Here is an 8,736-nt window from a genome sequence, read left to right on the forward strand (position 1 = left end):
ACGTGTCCAGCATCAACGGACATACACAGGGGCAGAAGGCGGCCAGGATTCTGCAGCAACCTGTGTTTCCAAAAAGGCAGCTTCATGAGCTGTTTGGAGCAGAGTTGTCAAGGAAGCCATAAAAGGTAACCATTTCTCTTGCTACACAAAGGTTATGGGCAATGCGAGAAGGTTTCCCCCAGCCTGATGGGCATATCCAGGTTTGCCTTCCTGCCTGAGTCACTCAGCATTGGGAATGAGGCAGGTACAAACTGGTCTCCTGGCTTCAGAAGAGCTGGCAGGGTTTGAGGAACATCTTCTAGAAGCTAACTTACTGGAGAGGAAGTAGGGGTTTTTTGTAGGATGAGAAAAAATTCCGAAAGGGAAACCAGAATAAGAAAGCAGAAAGAAACCAAAACCAGCATCATGAGGAGATAAATAACACAAAATTAAGAGGCAAGAGAAACAGTACCAAGAAGCCTGGTTGCTAGCAAGCTCTCCTCGGGTGAGTCCTGGACATCTGAAGTTGCTGACATTTCATGTCAACATACAGGTCTTCAAAGGTATCCGTAGGTCACGCAGCAGTCCCTGCTGTGTAGAGTGGACAGGACACAGGCTAGTCCCACATGGCCGATTCAGAAGTATACCATCTTGCCATGTGTGTGTTGCCAAAACATATGGAAAACCTTCTGAAAACCCAACACCGCTTATGCGCATCTGGGGATACGAGTTAGACTCACTGAAACCACCAGTACAAGCTCAAACCACATCTTGAGAAGTGGTGTGGTAGGGTGGATGCTGCACTGTGTTACGCTTCAGAAGAGCTGAGTTCAAGCCTCAGGTCTGGTAGTACCAGCTGGGTGACTGGTTGCCCATTAAATATCTCTAAACCCCAGTTTCCTCCATCTGTAATTATTATTAACAACTTTGCAGCCTACTTCACAAGTTTGTTGTAAGAATCTAGTGGAATAATAAATGTGAACGTGCTTTATAAAAATACAGACATCTCTACAGTGTAAAGTATTATTAGTGATTTTGAAGTCCTGGTTAGGAAAATTAAAAAGTAGAGAACCAGGGAATATAAATATGCTCAGAGGCAATTTTTTAACCATGCTCATCTAAAGAAGAACCACAAGAGAACAGATCTACCCCTTTAGGCAGATAGTGCTGACAGAGAGAAAGCTGAACCCTATGGGGTTGCCATCTTTTATATCAAGGGGAACTATTTTCAAATATTAGAGAGTAGGGCTAATATTGTTGAGAAAGAACTAAAGCTTGAGCAATCTAAAGGAATTTGGAGATCTTTTCCTTGAGACTTCATGTTAAACAAATTATTTCTGACCCCCTGCCCCCAAAACTTAGATGTTCCATCCCAGGACCAATGTCAGGAGAGCATAGAAAAATCATGTTTCTATCAGTGGGGTCCTCCAGGAGACAGACTCAGAGGTGCAGTTAGGAGCGCAAGAGATTTATTGGTAGAAGATGCTTGGGAAAGATAAGGAGAGAGGAAGCAGTTTGGGGCAGGGAGAGCCTCCAACCATGATGCAGACCTGACAAAGCCTCAACCAACGCAACAGGGAGCTCTGGAATGAAGATTCCCCATTAAAGGTATCCCTCAATGGGCAGAGATGCCCAGACCTTACTGCCTCTGCCATTGGCCCCAGCTATTGGCTGGGGCTGCCCAGGAAGAGCGTGGCCTCAGCTCAAAAGATGGATCTTGAGATGGCTCCTGAAATGCACACATTTGGAAAACATCAACTAACTGTGCTCCTCATGGTTGATCCACATATGGAGTAGCCTCTTGGATCATGGAGTAGCCTCTTGGATCATGGAGCTGCCAGGAGACTGAAGATGTTCAGACACTGTGGATTCTTAAGGTGGCCTCTGCAAAGTCTAGACTGGATTATGGATCGAGGCAATGGAGATCATTAGGAGCTAGTAGGGGTTCGCCAAGAAAATGCCATGATAGCTCACCTCACTTCCTATTTTTAGCATTAGTAGTCTGGCACACCAGCAGAATGCTGATGATATAGTATAACTGGATTTCAGTAAGATATTTATCAAAATTGTTCTTATAGCCTTATCATTGAGATAGAAGTACGAGCAATAGTTTAGTTGGGCAAATTCTGATATTTTAAAGCAATCATATCCACCCAGATCAATTAATAAGACCTATGTTAGCAGCTAATATTTTAAATGCAAAGGTCCAAAACCAGGATTTTTTGTCTTCTTCCCACAGTAACTCCTCTTCCTCATTCCCAGTTTCTGTCAATAGTAGTCTATTTTCTTAGACACCCAGATTTGAAAGCTCTGAGTGTCCACGGATTCTTGCTGCTCCCTCATTCTTTTCACTGACTCAGTTTCCAAGTCAGGCAGACTATGCTTCTTATTATCTCTTCCATTCATCCTTTTGTTTTCATTCCTACTGCCATGTCCCTGGCCCTGGGCACCATTCCTTCAAACCAACCCCATGTCGTGGCCTGCTAAGTGTTCTCCATATATTAATCCATCCCATGCCACCCACATTGACCTTCCCTGACACTCCAAACCATTCATTCACCTGCTAGCCAAGGCTCCTTCATCTATGCCCCTCCTCCTACCATTTGCCCATGTGTCCCACCCCTAAGATCAGACAAATCAAAGTACTGCCCTTACTGTGCTTCTTCCTGGTTGTCTGCTGCCTTGCAGATTTCTTCAGTGCTGAGCTATGCATTTTTAAAATCGTCCAGTGTTTCTGAAATTAGGAAGCACCTTATATTCAAGATGAGAAGAAATTGTCAGCCTCAGAACTGAAAAAGAAGTTACGAAAGGGCAACTGAGAATTTTGCAATGTGTAGAAGGGATCAATTCATCTAATTGTTATTGCAACTGCACATTAGCTTTGGATCCCTAATTTTTACTCAAAATGAGGTAGCCTATGCTAGAAACTGCTCTGGATGCTTGAGGCAAAACAGATAAAAATCTCTACCTTGGTGGAGCATACATCATGAAGAGCTGCTGCCAGATTCTGGAAAATCTGTCACTGGGTCTGTTTGAGTTTTAAGAGAAGTTCTTTAACTTCTAGTGACAAATAACTCAATTAGGGGGGAAAAATGAAACTAAGTTTCCAACCAAATAGTACATGGAGACCAAACCTGCTATACTTCGTGTGACAGAAAAAAAAACATTTGGAGACAGTAACCTGTGCTTTGTTACCCCTGTATTTTCCCCTTTCTGCCCCTTGCCCCTCAATTCAAGCAAAGAGTTAGTCCCTTTCTTATTACCTCAGGAGGAGAATATGGCAGGTTAGAAAATAAACAAGTCCTAAGAGGGAAGGGATCTAGGCTCCTCCTCTGGGTAGTACTAGGAACCCAGGAGAAAGGGAGCAGCAAAACCCCAAAAAGGAAATGGCACTTGAGGTATATCTAAAGGTACATGGTGGGCAGCCTTGCAGGCTGAAGCATGTGTCCCAAGTGGAGCTTGAAGGCATTGAGAAGCAACTGGAACTGGACATGACAGGCCACATGGAAAGGAAACACTGGCACCAAATATTCCTATCCAGTGGCTGCATGTTAAATAAATCTCCCAGAACGAAATTCTAGAAGAGAAAAGAAGAACTCAAGAAATAATCATGCTAAGGTTTCCCACCAATCCAGGATGGAGGGCTCAAAACAGGAATCAAGTTAAGTCATAAAATGTGAAGTTACATGTCTTACACATCTAAATGTACAGACTGAAAATCTTCCCTATTATACTTGCCATGTCATGAAGTTAAAGGTGCCAAAGAGACCCAGAATCATGAGAACACTATGAAAAGCAGCAGATCACTTGGAATGCTTGAGGAGAAGAACAATTCAGGAAAATCTTCAGACTCTGAATGTGAAAAACACATTCAGAATTTGATAATGATTCTAAAAAGGAAAGTAGCATGTATTAAAAATTACAGGGATAATTTAGATCACTTTTTAATGAATACTTGATGTAATGTTTCTTATATTTTTTTTCCTTTAAAAGCTGCTATTTAAATTGATGGTGGCTCTTAAAATTCACGGTATTTTGGAAATGAGAAAAAAATTGTTTTTTATCATTTTTAGGATTTTCAGCTGTCAAAATCTTATCCATCAGCAACCAAAATGTCAAAAATAAGGGTTTTGTTAAATAAATTATGTTACATCTATATAGTGGAATGCAATACTTATAAATGGTCTCAAAGAAGAATATTTAATGACAGGAGAAAATGTTAAAGTTAAGTTTAAAAAAAAAAAGAAAACTTCGTGTGTGGGTGGGTGGGTGGGTGGGTGTGTATGTGTGCGTGTGTGTGTGTAATCTACAGGTCTGCCTTAAGGAGTCTCTCATGCGCACTAACTCCAAAGGTTGTGCTTTAATCTAATAGCCAAATGGCACACCTGAGATCCCATGTCATACACCTCCTATGGGAGGTCTACCAGTGCTAGTTATCAACCGTCCAAGTTTTCCCAAGATTAAGGGGTTTCCTTGTATGCCAGGGCTAAACCAAGTCCTAGGCATACTGAGACAGTTGGTATCCCTAATCAGTGCTCTTCCCAATGTCTCAGGAGCTGAGTCAAGTCCTCTCTGCAATAACCCCCTGCTGTACTGGCCATGAGCAATTTCCCCGGGGCTCTTGGCTCTGCCACTGCAGAGCCCACTTGCGGGACCTAAAATAAGGCCTTCAGGTAATGGTAAGTACCATAAATATTTTGCTAAAGCACATTGAACCGGGAACACCATTCCCAACACTTTGCCCAGGGCTCTGCTGTTAGTTCTGCACCTTCTTCAGCATTTTTATACTTTTTATTAACACAGTGGATAAAGACATGCTTACAAATATTGCAGATGACAGAAATTGGTATTAACAAACTCTCAAATCAAAATATCTCTAAGACTGAAACTGAAGCCAAGCCCAAGATACAGTGAGTGACATCAGCACCATGCCTGAATAAGAAGTTTCTTGTTCATGTCCCCCTCCTCAACAACAATTTGGTATCCACTCACAGATAAAAGTGCCTTTGTGGGAGCTATGGATTCCAGCACCATACACCAACAGACTCAGGAGAAGTGTCACCCACCCACAGAATGGGCAAGAGGCATACAGACCTCAGTCCTGGTTGTGGACCCTTTGGTGAGCTCTGGACTAGCTCCAGGCCCTCTTGGCCACATTCCAAGATCCCTTAGAAAACACTGTCTTAGGCAATCACCCACAGATGACAGAGCCTTTGTGGAACTCCAGGTTTCCAGCTGAGAAGTTCCAGCATACTGTTGGAGCAAAAAAAATACAAGTTTGGATGCACTGAAGAGAGTAAGAGGAACAGTTTGACTTTACCTGCATCATCCCTCTTCTGAGGCAACACAACAAGGGCCAAGAAAGATCTCAGCCCATGATTTTTCCCACAGGGGAAAATAAGAGCATGCGAGTGAGCATCCAGATTGCCCAGTTGTGTGAGACAATGCCAAAGAGGCTCTTTTAACTGTTACCCCATCCAGAGTACTGAATAGTGAGCTGTAATTATTGAGAGGTGGGAAGAGACTGGGAAGGCAACAGATAGGACTCTTGGAGAGTATTAAAAGGATGCAAATCCTACTAACTGCATGATGGACTCCATCAAGAAGCCTGCCCATAAGCCACTAAGGGCACCTCAACTTCAAATCTTTCCAACTGGCCATGGCACCACCAGCACTCCTTGAACCTCACCCCCACACACCTTCACCCTGTGGCAGGCTGCCTGTGCATGCTCCTGATAGTGACAAGAGCAAGGTTTGTCAGGTGACTAGAGAGCTGACCCAAATCTGTGGACCAGGAAGAGACCACAAACTTGAGCTTTAGTATTACTTTTGGGGGAAAAAAAGTGAGGCTGTTAGCACTCTCTTTGGTGCTTTGCAAGATGGAGAGAAGGCATACCAGTTTAAGAATTCTGCCACAAGAGGGAGCAAGGAGTGTGGAGAAGGTGTATCTGTACAAGCTTCAGAATCCCTAGCAGGGCTGACAGAAGATATTTCTCTCCCAAAAGCAGTTATTAAAGACTGGAGAAGATGCCTGCTACTCCAAATGCGAAGACAGTGATGCAAAACTTCAGGGAACATCAAAAATCAAGGAAGCATTACACCAACAAAGGATCACAAAATCTTCCAGTCATTCATCCCAAAGACATGGAGCTCTGCAATTTACCCACTAAAGAATTCAAAATAGCTGTATTAAGGAAACTCACTAAGGTACAAGAAAACACAGAATGACAACTCAAACAAATAAGAAAAACAATACATGAACAAAACAAGAAGTTTAACAAAGTGATAGAAATCATTAAAAAAATTCTAGAGCTGAAGAACATAATAAATGAAATGGAGGGGGAATGCATTAGAGAGCATCAACAACACAGTGAATCAAGCAGAAGAAAAAAATCTTTAAGTTAGAATACAGGAACCTTGAGGGGCACCTGGGTGGCTCAGTCGGTTAAGCATCTGACTCTTGATTTCAGCTCAGGTCATAATCTCAGGGTTGTGGGATCAAGCCCTGCATCGGGCTCTGTGATCAGCGAGGAGTATGCTTGAGATTCTCTCTCTCTCTCTCCTTATGCCCCTCCACCCATTCGCTCTGTCTTTCTCTAAAATAAATAAATAAGTCTTTAAAAAAAAAAAAAAGGGAAGACAGGAAGCTTGAAATTATCCAGTCAGAGAAGAACAAAGAAAAAAGAATGAAAAACAGATCTATGGGATACCATCAAAAGAAGCAATTTGCAAATGATTGCAGTTCCAGAGAAAAAGAGAGGGAGTGGGGGCCAAAAGCTTATTTAAAGAAATAATGGCCAAGAACTCCCCAAATCTGGGGAAGTTAATGAAGCTCATATGTCACCAAACAAATTCAAAAAAATCCTCTACAAGACATATTATAATCAAATTTTGAAAAATCAAAGAAAAAGAATTTTAAAACCAGAAAGAGAAAATAAGCTTGTAACCTAAAAGGAAACTCCCAAAAGGCTATTAGTGGGTTTTGCAGCTATGAAAATATACAAACACTGGTAAAGGTAAATATGCAGTCAAATTCAGAATATTCTAGTGCTGTAGTATGATGGTGTATTAGCCACTTAACTTGAGTATAAAAGTTGAAGGACAGAGTACTAAAAATAACTGTAGCTAAGGTAAAGTGGGCCCCAGGACCTCAGGACTATGTGGGGTCTCATGGTGACCATCATTCAGGCTTTCTGGCCAGTGGCAGCATGCAGAAAGTTGTAGGCCTCAGGATGATGGCCTGGTGGGTGAGGACAGGCCCTGTTTGGCAGGCTGGGAGGGCTTGATGCCTGAAGGTAGGAGTGAGCTGTGCAAGTGAGTGTTGTGTGACTCGACATCCAGACTCCTTTGGATCAGTCCCTGACTCAGGGCCATGTAGGGATAGACCAGGCTAAAATTTAAAATAAATAAATAAGTAAATAAATAAATAAATAAATAAATAAAATAAAGCCATGGTAATTGTTAATGGATATATAACATAAAAAGAGATAAATTATGACATCAAAAACATAAAAGTAGGGGCGCCTGGGTGGTTCAGTTGGTTAAGTGCCACACGCTTGACTTTGGCTCAGCTTGTGATCTCAGGGTCTCGAGACCAAGCCCTGTGTAGGTTTCCACCCTCAGCAGGGAGTCTGCTTGAGGATTCTCTTTCCCTCTCCCTCTGCCCCTCCCCCACTCTCACTCTCTCTCAAATAAGTAAATAAATCTTTTTTAAAAACATAAAAGGAAGGAGTAAAAGAGTAGAGTTTTTTAATGTGATCAAAGTCAAATTGTTATTGGCATAAAATAGGCTGTTATATCAATAAGATGTTTTACGCAAGACTCATGATAACCACAAAGCAAAAACCTACACACAGTAGATTCACAAAAGATAAAGAGAGGAGAATCAAAGCATACCACTATGGAAAATCATAAATTCACAAAGGATGGCAGCAAGAAGGGAAGAAAGGAACAAGGAAACTTCAAAGCATCCAAAAAACCATGAATAAAACAGAAGTAGTAACTCCTAACCTATAAATAATTACTCTAAATATAAAGGGATTAAATTCTCTAATTGAAAGAAATAGAATGGCTGGATGGGGAAAAAAACAATAAGAATCAACTATATGATGCCAACAGGAGACTCTTTAGCTTTAAGGACACACATAGGTACAAAGTGAAGGGATGGAAAAAGAAATTCCATGCATGAGGAAAACAGACAGCAAGGTAACTCTACCTACATCAGACAAAAGACTGTAAGTTGAAAATGGTAACGAAACTAAAGAAAGTTATTATATAATGATAGAGGGATTAATTCATCAAGAAGATATAATGATCATAAATATATATGCACCCAACATCTGAGTACTTAAATATATTAAGCAAATACTAACAGATCTGAAGGGAGAAATAGACAACAATACAATAATTGTAGGGGACTTCAATGCCCCACTTTTAGCAATGCTAGATTATACAGACAGAAAATCAACAAGAAAATGTTGGACTTGAACCATGCATCAGACCAAATGGACCTAACAGACATTTATAGAACATTCTATTCAACAGCAGCAGAATACATGTTCTTCTCAATTGCACATGGAACATTCTCTAAGATAAATCACATAATAGGACACAAAACAAGTCTTGGCAAATTTAAGAAGGTTGAAATCATACCAAGTATCTTCTTTAAGCACATGGTATAAAACTATAAATCAACAACAAAAGGAAAGCTGGAAAATGTACAAGCATGTAAAAACTAAACAACACACTTCTGAAAAA

Source organism: Halichoerus grypus, chromosome X (assembly GCF_964656455.1).
Source record: "Halichoerus grypus chromosome X, mHalGry1.hap1.1, whole genome shotgun sequence".
NCBI lineage: Eukaryota > Metazoa > Chordata > Mammalia > Carnivora > Phocidae > Halichoerus > Halichoerus grypus.